This window comes from Mesocricetus auratus, unplaced genomic scaffold, assembly GCF_017639785.1.
Source record: "Mesocricetus auratus isolate SY011 unplaced genomic scaffold, BCM_Maur_2.0 Super-Scaffold_100007, whole genome shotgun sequence".
NCBI lineage: Eukaryota > Metazoa > Chordata > Mammalia > Rodentia > Cricetidae > Mesocricetus > Mesocricetus auratus.
Window position 1 is genome coordinate 66,481,165 of NW_024429191.1, and position 13,950 is coordinate 66,495,114.

The 13,950-nt window shown below is 50.0% G+C and overlaps 1 long non-coding RNA gene across 1 annotated transcript; it reads right to left on the minus strand.

Moving 5' to 3' along the window:
• Positions 1-1,777: 1,777 nt before the first annotated feature.
• Positions 1,778-11,854, minus strand: LOC121141173. Its single transcript, XR_005878069.1, has 3 exons — positions 11,665-11,854; positions 2,575-2,708; positions 1,778-1,938 (listed from the first exon to the last, which is right to left on the minus strand). It is a non-coding gene; the product is annotated as an uncharacterized LOC121141173 (long non-coding RNA).
• Positions 11,855-13,950: the final 2,096 nt, after the last annotated feature.

Consider the following 13,950-nt stretch of genomic DNA (forward strand, 5'->3'; position numbering starts at 1 on the left):
AAGAGTACTTTCTGTGTCTGCACATGTGTCTATGCATATCAGCAGTCATCCTCTCTGCTCCTGGTAATGGAGGAAATTATCCCCACCATCCTTCCCGCAGACCTACCCCAGTTCCACAAGTAGGTCCCGTGGTGCTGGCCTTGGTTTCCAGTCTGTGTTTCTGCGGCTTTTGTCATTCTGCAAGGCTGCTGTCCCACTCTGCACGGGCGCTGCCCTGCTGGCGGAATGCACAGATGACTTGTCAATGTGCAATTGTCTTCCAAAGCTTTGCATCCTCTCGCCTCTTCGGGAGATTTCAATTCTGCAGAGTTGCCAGGATAATGGTCTCCATACCAGCCGTGGAAAGCGAGTCCCAGGGAGAGCACACAACTCACATTGCCACATGATTAAATGCACCAGGATCCAAAATGATTAGTGTGGTGCTATCCCGATGCCCCCTTTACAGAAAGAGAATCCTGAGAGTGTTATTTGTCCCTTGCCAAAAATCATCCCTCCTTAAGTGAAGGCAAGTTGACCTATGCATCAAAGTTCAGGGAAGCTAGGAGAGGATGAGGGAAACTTGGGAACTGGGGGTCAAGCTGGAGTTTTTCCAGAGGATTAAGGAGAGTCCCACCCGGGGGCAGGGACAGAAAGAAACGGATGGCAGTGGATGGGTTGCAGTGAGTACTGGGAGGGGCCTGCCCAGTGCAGGGTGCGGAGGAGCCAGCAATGAACTCAAGGCCCTGCCACCCGCCCCCCACCACACACACACACACACACACACACACACACACACACACACACACACACTGTGTTTCCTCTCCTCAGCTGGGGACAGAGAGGTGTGGGTTCCAGAGGAGGCTCTACTGTGCCCTAGGGACACTGGGATCTGTGTATGTCTGGGGCTGGGGGTCACTCTCTGTAGGATCTCTGCAGGTCAGTCCCAGAAAATACGAGAACCTGACACAGGCTCAGGACAAGGTGGCCGAAGACAGCTTGACAGAGGCTTGATTCTCCCTGCTGAAGGTCAAGGTTGCCCTGGCAACCTCTCCTTTTCCTCACTGTCCTCGCAGCTGAAGATGGTGGCTGATATGCCTTCTTTCTGCATCTGGTGGTTGAGAGGCGGGATGGCCAGGCTGTGCCAGCTGTCATGGTACATGCATGCGAGTCCCTTCTCTGAACAATGGGGCGGGGCTCTGCTCTGAAATACTGTACTTGAGGGCAGTGCAGTCTTGCTCACAGGTGACCAAGTGCAATGGCTGCCTGAGGGCAGGGGACTATCAGTGGCCATTCCCACGCTTACAGGGCATTCGGAACCTCTACGGCCAATCTGTTTTACTACATTCTCTTCTTGGAGTTTGCCCAGCGCCTCCATGATTGGGGTGAACTAAGCTGTGTCTGTCTGTTCTTGGTTTCTGACCCTGAGTGAGGAGTGGGTGAGGGGGTGCATCTCTGCCTCCTCCAAGTCTGGATCCTAGTGACACACATCATTGACCCAAGGTCACAGCTCCAGAAGCCCCTCTTTCCCAACCCCCCAGCTTGCACTAGGACCTCACTTTCTAGTTTCCCTGGGTGCTCTCAGAGCACTCCTGCTTGGGGACAAAGAGCCAGAGCTTCCCAGAGTCCAGCCAAACCCAGGACAGTAGAGACAGGTGGCAGTTGTCCTCCTGCCTCAAACAAAAGCAATCAAGTCATCATCCTGATTTCTTTTTAAATCAATTCCCATGACAAATGTGTCTGTGAAGGAGGGCCGGCTGCCCCCGGGCGTTCAGCGCTTCAATGAGGACAACAGAAGGAGCCGGATTCATAAAACTATAATGCGCTATTTGAACAGATTTCCCAGTAACCCGACCCCATAGTCTGAGGAGCGGCTCAGCCTTCACGCAGTCCAGATGGAGCCACTCTGTGACCTCCTTGGGGGATAGGAGCAGTTCTGTGTGTCTGGTTGACCAGGGGACCCTTGTAAGGAGAGGAACAGAGTAATTAGGAGCGGGCAGGGGTTGGGGAAAACTCTCTTCCCTAGCACTGTGTGACCTCGCTTGTCTGGTCAGGTTTCCTTGCTCATGTGTAGAGCTTGTAACCACTTTCCTCTGGGTGACAAGAATATACAAGGTGAACGCAAACCTTGAGACACCAGGGGAGGTGTCTGCATTGTTCAGTGTCCTGTGTCAGCACAGTGAGGCAGGCTGGAAGCCTCCACCAGTCTGCCCTAGTAAGAATCAGAGCCAAATGAAGCCAGACACACTTCTTTGACTTGACCTCCATTGATGTCACCAGGCAAACTGCTGCGGTCCATGAATTGTCCAGTCAGTGGGAAACTCCAAGAATTGTAGGCCCCAGAGCAAAGACCCAAGAGTGAGTGGAAACCTAGGACTGGGCAGGCAAACCTGAGCTGTGGCAGTCAAGACTGGCGGGTCCCTGCAGGCCCTGGTAGATAAAGCTTGGGTACAAGCTCAGGGGGCTGTCCCTGATGGCCCATTGCAGACTTCATTCTTTTTTGTTATGGTTTTGTTGTTGTTGTTGTTGTTCTTTTGAGGCAGAGTTTCTATTTGTAACCTTGGCTGTCCTGGAACTCACTATGCAGACCAGGCTTACCTTGAACTCACAGAGATCCGCCTGCCTCTGCCTCCTGAGTGCTGGGATAAAAGGTGTGCACCACCACCGCCTGGCACAGACTTTATTCTTTTAGTGCACAGCAGCAAACATGTCCTGGGGCTCTTCTGCCCACACTGTGAGAAGAAAAGGAAACATTTGAAATGCCGAGAACATTCCCTCCTTGCTGAGGCTCACCTTTAGAAGCTAGTTGACCACAGCTGAGCCTGCTGGGGTTCCTCAGAACCTACCGGGGCAGGGGTGAGGGGTGGAAATAGCTAACATCCAACCCTTCTGGTCTTCCACCCAATGAACTGAAGCATTGAAACCCAAGTTCACAGCTTGGGCTTGGGTGTTTACAAAGAGGCTGAGTCCCAGTCTTGGGACTTCAGGACACTTCCTTCCCCACTTCTGCAGCCATGTCACTGAAGGCTTGTGCACAGGGACAAGTGTCCACACAACACGTTCTGAATCTCCTTATGACCCGGATAGAGGAGTGTATAGAAGAGGAAAGTGGGGCTCGGGGGACAAGAGACCTGAAGGAAATAGCAAGCCAGGACCCAGAACCCAGACTGGGTTTCCTTGCCCCTACAGTAAGTAGCAGCAGGGATGCCCCGCCCTCCTTCATCAGCACCAGCTTGCCCCAGAGAGTCCTGATTCTGAAACCAGGAGTGATCCTCAAGGTGACCTCAAATGCTTCTTCCAGCTTGGCTCAGGGAGGCCAGCAGGGGTGACTCTAGCAGATTTGGGTCCTGCTGCTGGCTTTTCTGTGTCACAACCATACTCTCCCAGGGGTCAGGGAAGTTGCTCTTCCTTACTAAGACCCTGATGAGTGTGAAGATGCCCGGTGAGGACCCCAGGCTCTTGTGTAAGCCTTCCGGAGCTCAGGGCCAACCTGTCTCCATGATGAGGGCTGATGCCTTTGATGACTGCTTCAAGACCGATCTGTGCTACTTGGCAGAGGCAAACAGACAAACCTTTACATCTTCTACCTTAACTAGGGCATGTGTCAGGGAAAAGCAAAGGACTTCAAAGCTTAGGCTCTGGTGTTGGGCCATCTGGGTTCCAGTGTCGCTCCCGGCTGTATGACCTTAAGAAAGCTCTTTAGTCTTGGGTTTTTCTTATTAAAAGCATATGATAATTAAAACCAGTTTATGGATGCTCCAGGGAATGAAGAAGATGCGACATTATAAAAGGTCTTGGCTCCTAGTAGAAGGTGATGATAAACTGTTAGTAGCATTATTATATTCCCCTCTAGGGCATCTTTAAAGTGACAGAAGAGTCCACCACACGGCAAGCTCACAGCTTTTCCCTGGGTGGCCATGGGTCAGTTCTTATCTGGCTGGGAAAAGGAGGAGGCTACCCCGCCCCATCTTGGGTGGGAGGTCATCAGCAAAGCTTAAAGAGAGCCAGGGAAGGGCGAGCTGTCAGGAGGCCCCACCCTGCTACAAGCAGGATATTAGTACTCGGTGCTTGAAATTTTCCAACGTTCAGGGTGAGCCATCTGTAGTGAGAGCTTCATTTCCCTCACCCGTCCAGCTTGGCTATCTCTCAGGGGAAAGCACATGAGTGGCAAGCTATAATTAAAGCCTCAGTGTTGTTCTCATCAGAGTCTGCGGTCAAGCACACAGGCTAGGATCAGCCTCTGCCTGCTGCCTACAGGCCCCTTCTCCCTGCAGTTATGTCTGTTAGAATGGGTGTCCCCTCTTCTCATGACCTTTACTGGCCTGTCTCAAGTCCATCTGGAAGGTTTTGAGAAGCCCTGGGACCCTTTCATCCTGAGGGTCTGGGAGAGACAACGAACCTGTGTGATGCTTACCCAGGAAGGGATCCCAGGGACGGCACCTGTGGTAGGGATGGGATTGCTCCTCCAGGTTGCATTCCCTAGTTCCGTCTGCCTGCAGCACTGGGCAAGCCTGGGTGTGGGGGGGTATGGGAGAGGCTCCCCTCTCCTAGGAGCTGCAGGCAGTTCGTCCCAACCCTCTTGGCCTGGCTTTACTGACCTCCTATGTACCTAGTCTGCATTGTTTTTCAAAGGGAAGAGGTTGGCTCCCCCTCTCTGGGGTCTTATTTTTTTTTTCATTTGATCAGCAAATATTCACTGGAGATTTGCATTATGTCCTAGAAACAGAGAAAAACATGCAGAGAGGAGAGCCAGGTACCAATGGACTGAGGGGACAGCTCCAAGCTCCAAGTGCACTGGGTGAAGGGACCAAGACAGAAGCTACTGTGACCCACGTCTAGCACCAAGGATCCAAATTTCTTTCTCCCAGTTTCTAGCCTGAGTCACTGTCCTAGGCCAGTGAGCCACAATCCCACGTATGTGATCTTTTCCAGGCCATATAGACAGCCTTGATCTCTCCACACATTCCTTGGCAAGGAAGCAGTATTCTTCTTTTACACCTGGGACACGGAGAGGTGGGAAAGGGCACTGGGTCCTAATGATTTTCCTGCACACTCATTTCTTTGTTGTCTAAGAGGAAACTCATAGGCCCCTTTGCCATCTGCGGCATCCTCAGGAAGCCATCATTCCCCAAGGGAGGAAATGGACTTTCCTTTGTCTCTTTCCCAAACCAGATTTCTGATGGAAGCCTTGGGTCTGTCAAACTGGTCCCCAGTTACTCTTTAGAGAGTAAACTCTGGGGTGTGCATGGCAGCACACACCTGCAGCCCTCCAGGAGGTTGAGGCAGGAAGATTGCCGTGAGTCTGGGGCTAGCCTGGGCTACAGAACACCAAACCAACTAACAACAGAAAGAGAGTAGTGTCTTCAAGCTGTAACCCCCCTGTTGGGGGACACTGAAGGCTGGGAAGGGAGCTAGGATACTGAAGGGTGGGGGCGGGGATGTAGTGTCAGGGCATCCTCTGCCCAGCTTTCTCCCTGAGGAAGTGACAGCAGCTGGCTCACTCTGCCTGTCAGGAAGCATCTCTTACTGCGGACCCCACTCTCCCTGGACCCCTGTAAGCTTGCCAGGGCAGTTTTAGCAAGACATCCACAGCAGGCCTTGGGATAGAGATGTTTTCAGGGTGCCAGGGATAAGCCTTGGTTTTATCTTCCCTAAAGTGGAGACAAGATTCACACAGGTCCTGTCCATTTCACTCACCATGCTGCTAAAGCCCAAAGGCAAGGAGCCAGCAGGGCCACAGTCACTCTGTAAGCCGCAAGGTGGTCTCACCTCCGCTAGCTCCTGGGGGTTCACTGATTACCGCTACTGTTTCACAGTGAGCCGTGAAGAGAGTGCTCTCTCACTTCTGTTATCTTCTGGGGGTTTGCTGGCCATCCCTGGCATGGTGTGGTGTGTCCCTACGTGCCTCACTTGCAGGGGTCAGGTTTTAGTTTCTGTTGCCATTGTCACCTGCCATTCTGCCCTGTGGGGCCGTCTCAACATCTATTCTACCCACACTGGTCACATGGATACAGATCCACCTGTACCAGGCTGACCTCATAGGAGGCACACTAGCAACAACCTATGTACCACAAGGTCACATTGTGAGACACTGCGGTGACGATTTGAAAAGGTCACCTTTGGGGACATATTCCAAACAGCTGTTGGGATCCCCTCTCCTCCCACCAAAGGCCACAGTGATGGCTGGTGTCATCACTGCTATCATATTGCAAGACACCACAGGGAAGGGCTGTGTTGGTGTCATTGTCCCTTGATTTGACAGAGTCAAAACAAGACACAGTACATGCTCGGGAAACATGCTTGATGCTGTTGATGGCAGTGTTTTGCGAATCTTGGATCAGCCTTGAGATCCAGACACAGAGTCACTTCTTAGAACACAATCCACCCAAGGCCAGTTTCTCAGGGTCCCTGTGGTTTGGCCTTAAACTGAACCCTGACATCACAGAATCCTTCATCACCAGTCCTGTGAGAGACCAGTCCCCCCACCCCCAGTGAGGCTCTTACTTTTAGTGTGACAGCTCTTCTATCTGGGCAGCAGGGAAACAGAGCTATTTTAAGATGCACGTGTCAGCTGGGGTGAGTTTCCGCTTGGCTATCGCTGGCACTGTCAGGAGAAGAGCGGTTTCGGCTGTCCGGAGGGAGCCTATCAATCACTCACGACAGTCCTTAATCGGACAAAGGAGGCCTCACCACTGTGTTACAGAGAGGGAGAGACCGTACTATTGCTCACGCTCAACAAAGAATTTTGGACAGGAATTTTATGTTGTAAACACAATCTCTTGTATCTTCCAAGCATTTAGACCGCCCTAAGGTCTCAGGTTCTCTCAGGTCTGAGGACCTCCTACTTTTCTTCTAGGAAACTGGTCTCTTTACTCAAAGACAGACAGACGCAGCCACACAGCCACACAGACACAGACACACACACACACACACACACACACAGACACACACACACGTTCATCCAACATTCACTGGGCTCCTCTGATATTCCAGGTGCTTTGGGCGGTATATCAAGAAGCCTGTGGTCTTGGACCAGCAAGATGACTAAGTAGATAAAGGCACTTGCCACCAAGTCTGGCAACTTGAGTTCAATTCTTGCGTTCCACACAGGGATTGAAAGTGTTGACTTCTTCAAGTTGTCCTCTGACCATCACACTCATGCTATCACACACACACACACACACACACACACACACACACACACACACACACACACACCTCACCTCACCTCCGTCCTAAGCCAAGGGCCTGACCACATAGTCAACCTGAGTTTAATATTAAGATAAAGGGAGATATAGTACATGCAAGCCGGGAGAAAGAAAAGCTCCCACAGTGGGCAGTGGTGACAGTCAGAGAGATGCAAGCCTGTGAGCTTGGTGCACTAAGTGGGAGGAGTCTCAGAAATCACCCAGAAGCGCCGGGCGTTGGTGGCGCATGCTTTTAATCCCAGCACTCGGGAGGCAGAGGCAGGCGGATCACTGTGAGTTCGAGACCAGCCTGGTCTACCGAGCGAGTTCCAGGACAGGCTCCAAAGCCACAGGGAAACCTTGTCTAGAAAAAAAAAAAAAAAAAAAAAAAAAGAAATCACCCAGAAGCACTGTGGCCTCACAGGTACATGGCCAGCGCCAAACCACTGCTGGGTCCAGAATCTAGAGTCAGGATTGCTTAAGTTCCACCTGCTTATGGTAAAGATTGTTCTAGAAACGGTGGCAGGTTTGAAAGAAACAGCTCTCCTGCTCCCTCTCTTGTGCCCTGCCCCCTCTCGTGTGTGTGTGTGTGTGTGTGTGTCTGTGTGTGTGAGTGTATGTGTGTGTGTATATGTGTGTCTGTGTGTGTGTGTGTCTGTGTGTGTGCGCGCTCACGTGCGTGCTTGTGTGTGTTCCAAAAAAAGTGATCTCACTAGGATCAACAAGTCTCGCTTGGTCTGGAGTATTAGGCAAGATGCTTACTGAGAATAGAACAAAAAAGCTGATGTCACATGGGTTTCATCAGGAATGTGGGTTATCATCTCACTGGGAGGCATCTCGGGAGGGCTGGGCTTGGTTAGTCCCGTGTCTTCAGGACGGTCAGGGAGAAGGCCACCTCTACAATGCTCAGCCTCTGCATTTAGTTATCTAATACTGAGTCATTTAGTCCTAGAGCCCATATGTTGACAACACTTAGAGATGAAAGACAGGCAGGGACAGCTATGTCTACGACAGTGGCTGCTGCTCCTCCTCTTCTTTCTTCCCTTCCTCCCTTCCTCTTCCTCCTCTTTTCATACAGGGCCTCACACTGTAACTCAGGCTGACTTTGGACACACACTGACCCCTTTCCCCAATACTGGAATCATAGACTTAGACTCCCACGCCCAGTACCAGGGCTTCATTTCAACAAAGAGGAAAACTTCCTTGGAAACTCCTCCACATAGTTGTCCTGTGTCTCTTTGAATGGCATGTCACCTTCCAAACTATTACTGGGGAGGAGCATAAGACTGATGTGATTAGCTTAGATGAATCAAGATTAACCCTGAGGATGGGTAGACAAGGAGGCAGCAATAGCCCTGGGTTTGAAGCACGATCTCATCAGATTTTTACATGAGTCATTGAGGCTGCTAAGAGCATCACTGAGTCTAATTACTTCATCTGTAAAGTGGGTGCAGGGGATAGTACCTTCCCCATACACATGGTATGCAATCACTTAAATTATCTAACACAGATCCCCATACATTTAATTAGCATTTTATTTCCCCTTTTCTTGCCCTGACCATTAACCGTGCCTGGCCATCACTTCTGCTTATAAGCTTTCTTTCTCGCATCTGATGTTTAAGAAACATCGAAACACACACACACACACACACACACACACACACACACACACACACACACACACCCTACCTAACTGCAGGAATTTACATTTATCCCTTTTACATGTTTTCAACCCATTATTCCAACCTGTCAAGATGCCTTTGAATCTTGATTCTGCCATTCTTTCTATTAACAATCCCTCTGGCTTTGTGTCAACTGCAAATTTGATAAGCGCGTCTTTCATTCTGCTTCATCCGGGATGCGGAGAGAAATACAGAGATGGACAAGGTCAAGGGCTGAGCCTTGGAACATTGTTACAAATGCCTCTTGAGCTCACACCACTCCACCCCTGCTTCCTCAGCGCCCCAGCCCAGAGGCAGGCAGCCCTCACCTTCTTACTCAGTCTGTATGGCTTAAGGAAGGTCTCCCTAGAATCTCTCAGAGCCCTTTGTCAATGTCACCCTGGTCCCTCCTCCCCTAGCGGCCTTTCTAGCGTGGAAATTCTGTTAGGCACAGTCTGGGTGAATGCATGCTGGTCACCAGGGACCCCTGCAGCCCCTTCTTAAATCCTTACACTAAGAAATGTGCCATAATTGTAATTAAACTTGCCAGTCTGTTGCTGGAAGTTAATGTTATATATTGTATGTTGCATTATCAGTAACTCCGTGTACCCATAATCCCTCAGTGAGGCTGCCAGAGCGTGGGAGTCACCTTAGGACCTTGTGTCTAGACAAAGGAACCCCTGGAGAGGCCAGAGCATCTCTTCAGGTCCCTTCTCCCTTGCTCCTCTGTGCCCCCCCCCTTGAGATAGTGGTGATTGAAGGCTGAGCCTGCAAGGAGACGTTGGCTGCAGCTGTGGCAGCTGGAGTTAGGACCCACTTCCTCTTGTCCTGGCCACACTGCATGGGAGGCTTCTGTGGTAAAATCCATCAAAGCACTGTTGTCACTGTTGGGACCAGAAAGGTTGTCTTGTTGTGTTGAAGACAACTCTCAAAAGCGAGGGTCCATCAGCACTCCGACAACCACTCCAGATGGGGGAGTCATGGGGGCATTTCCCCCACAATATCTCTTTTGGGTTTTGCTTGTTTGGGAGGTACAGGGATTGAACCTTGGGTCCCACCACTGTTAGGCAAGAGCAAACTGCAGTTGTGGGATATTTGTACAATGTGTGGAGAAGTGTCACTATGATTAGTTTAATGAAGAGCTGAATGGCCAATAGCTAGGCAGGAAGAGGTTAGGTGGGACTTCTGGGGTAAGAGACAGGACTCTGGGAAAAAGAAAGGCGGGGTCACCAGCCAGACATGGAAAGGAAACAGGAGGTGCAAGAAGGAAGTGAGGTAAAGTCATGTAGTAGAACATATACTAATATGAATGTGTTAATTGAAGTTATAAGAGTGAGTTGAGATAAGCCTAAGACGAAGACTGAGCTGTCATAATTAAAGAAGTCCCTGTGTCATTATTTGGGAGCTGGCTGGAGGGACAGAAAAAGGCTCATTACATACCTACTAAGCTACATCCCTAGTGCTTCACCCCCCTTAAAATGTGTTTGTTTATTTTATGCATATGCATGTTTGACTCCCATGTGTATCTGTGTACCACATGAGTGCCTATTGGCCACAGAGACCAGACGAGGGCATCAGATCCCCTGGGACTAGAGTTACAGACAGCTGTGAACCACCATGTAGGTGCTGGGATCAAATCTGGGTCCTCTGGAAAAGCAGTCAGTGTTTTTAATTACTGAGCCATACCTCCAGCTCCCTCCACCTGTTTAATATATCTGTCTGTCTGTCTGTCTGTCTATCTATCTAGCTATCATCTATCAATCATCTATCTTTCTTTCTATATAACATTATCTATCTCTCTTTCTTTCTATATAATCAATCTATCTATCATCTATCTCTCACTTTCTATGTAACATCTATCTCTTTCTATATAACATATCTATCATCTCTCTCTTTCTTTCTGTATAACATATCTATCTATCTGTCTATCTATCTATCTATCTGTCTATCTATCTATCATCAGTTTTAGATAGCACTGGTCTTGCACTTGCCCCTATGCCCCAGATTGCCTTTTCCATTGCACTGCCTACTCTTGTCAAATAGTTAGGTTTCAGGCCTGCAACACCAGCCTGGGACCCCTAAGGATATATTTTTCAAAATATTTTTTCTTTTTAAATTTTATTTATTTAATTAACTTATTTTACATCCCAACCAGTTTCCCCTCCGTCCTCTCCCCTCATTCCCTCCCCCCACCTCCCCTCTGTCCCTGTCCCTCAATCCATTCCTCCTTTGTTTCTGTTCAGAAAGGGGCAGGTCTCCTCCCATGAGTATCAACAAAGCATGGAACATCAAGTTGAGGTAAGATTAAGCTCCTTCCTTTGTCTTTAGGCTGGGCAAGGCAATCCAGTGTGAGGAATAGGTTCCCAAGAGCCAGCCAAAGCAACTTTTTCAGAATCTTTATTTATATTTATTATGTTTAAGTGTGTGTGGGGTACATGCCACAGCACATATGTGGTTAGAGGACAGCTTGGGGAGTCACTTTTCTCCTTCCACTTTTACGTGGATTCCAGGGGATAGAGACCAGGCTTGGGTAGCACATATCTTTACTGGGTGAGCCATCTCACCAGCCCTCCCTATGAGATCAGGAAGCAGAGAGCAGAGGGAGCTGGCTCCTGTGGACAGACAGAGGGAAGGAAAGAAGGCTGGCAGAAGGCAGACAGGGTAGGGGGCTGTCTGTGGCTGCAACACATGGGGTGACTGTCACCCCTCCCTCTGGCTCAAGAAGGCGGAGAACCTACCCTCTCAGAGTACTCTCAGATCAGTGACCAGAGGGACGACGTGGGCAGAAAGAACCAAGACATCTAGAAGGTCTCCACACAGGACAAAGGAGTGATGCTTACTTGGCAGATGAAGGAGGAAGATGCCCAGGAGAAGCTGAGGTCCAGAGAAGAGGCAGGATGAGGGGGTCAAAGAAGGTAGAGGACTCTGGGTAGAGGACTCCAGCAGAGGTCTATCAGAGCTCCTGGGTAAAGTCCTCACAGGGAGTGTGGCCAGTGACAGTGTGGCCAGGCGTCAACAGCTGGTCCACGTCTTGCATCAGCATTCTCAGCTGGATGACACCAGTGCAGTCTCCATGACTCCCCACACATCTATGCCTTCCAAGACTGCTCCCTCGCCTCTGCCTGTGGGAGGGGCACTGATGAGGAGGGTGGACCTGGCCATCTGCAAAAGTCTACACAGCTGCACCTTGGCGGTCTCCCACGCCAGGTGTCTCCTTCTCCGTACTTCCCCTGGGGGCAGCCTCCCATCTTCATGAAACCTGCGGTGGTGATGTGGGGACTTGGTACCCCGTTTTCTAGATGCAACTACCCATTCTACAGAGCTGCCCCTACCAAGCCCTGGCTCTGGCAGCTTTATTATAAGTTTATTACATGCTAATTCAAGCAAATAAATTTGCCCCAGCTGTGAAACAGAGGAGATTAATAACCTCAAAGATTATTTCGCTGCTTTGATGAGTTTCTTGAGCAGAGTATATTTAGGGAGAACAACTAGATTAGTCAAAACCCCCTTTAATTATTAGTGACACTGTGCAAATGACTCTGTATGACCGGAATACCAACTACTCAACTCCTTGACCTTCATATTCAAATAAACACATCTTATCAACACACCAAGCTTTGTGTCCACACACCATGACAACTGCTGTCCTCGGGACCTGACTGACAGTGGGACAGCCGGTGTGAGCACACCATTATGGGAGGGGTAGCAGGCTTAAAGTTGGGGAACTCTGTCTTTGCCTCAGGTCTGGATTATCTTAGAACTAGAAACATGGAAGGAGGGAAGTGGCTTGTTCAAAGTCGAGCATGGAATGAGCCTCCTTGTCCGGCTACCTATGTTTTGGAGTGGAATGTTCCATTATCGAGATTTACAGTTACAGAAATAGAATCAGATCTACTTCTATTGGAAACCACGAAGGCAACTCTATCCATTTCCTGGGACATTTTGCTTTCTCTGGAGTCTTGGGTGTGGCTCTGTCTTAGGGATTTCCATTTGAAAACTTGGATTTGCTTGGTTTGGAGAATGATGTGGGGGAGGGGAAAGGGAGCTCTGTCGTTGGTCTGCTGTGGAGATCCTGACACATAGTGACTGCAGGAGTCTGCAAGAGGAAGCAGGTGACTACAGCTTGAACAGGGAGTGGAGAGTAAGAGTGGGTAGGCAGAGGGATGAGGATGTAGCTAAGCTGGTGGAGTGCTTGTTTAGCATGCACAAAGCCCTGGGTTCGATCCCCAGCATCTCATAAAATGAGCATAGCCATACGAGCCTGCAGTCCCAGAACTCCGGAGGTAGAGGCAGAAGGATCGGAAGTTCAAGGTCAGTTTTGACTACGTGGTAAATCCCAGGTGAGCTAGGGATACATGAGACCCTGTCTCAAGAAACAGGGGCTTGGGTACAGGTAGGGCTAGGCTGGCTCCTCTCCTAATGACCTTCTCTCAGAACTGTGGAACGAGTCCAAGGATGGCTTGCCCTCAATGACCTAAAAACACAAAGAACTACCTGCACCCTAACCCCACCTCCCAGTGGGGCTTCTCTAGGGACCACACTATGGGCTCTTGAGGGACACTCAGAACACCATTGCATCTCCTTATGCTGATCCCAGCACAAGAACCTCCCACAGGGGCCACTGCTGAATCTACCAGCCTGCCTGCAAAGGACACACAGTCCGCCCCCCATGTTTTCTACACAGAGAAACCAGTGCTCTGAGAGTTCAATGGACGTGTCCTAAAATGACCTTCTTGCACTTGTCTACCTGGAAAGTAGCTCTGGTCTCTCCGGACTCAAGTGTCACTTCCTGTGGGGAGCCTCCCTGCAGGCTCCTCCCTCCACACTGACCTCAGATGGCATCACCACGCTGAGGAGCCATCTCCTTAAAGCAAAGGTGGCATTTCTTCATTCTTAGGTGCTGCCATGCTGGCCAAGAGCCTGGCCTGTGCTACGTGCTCAAGCAGCACTAACAAGGACTTGGAACTGTCAGGGATCCTGGCCACACGGCACTTTGTGTGAGGCCCTCTGTCCCAAACCTGACATTACTAATTGGCAATTTCCCCCGATTCTATAAAAGAAAAGCTTGTACAACAAGAAGTGCTCTAGAAAAACTAACTACAGAGAAGCATCCTTGAGCATGGCTT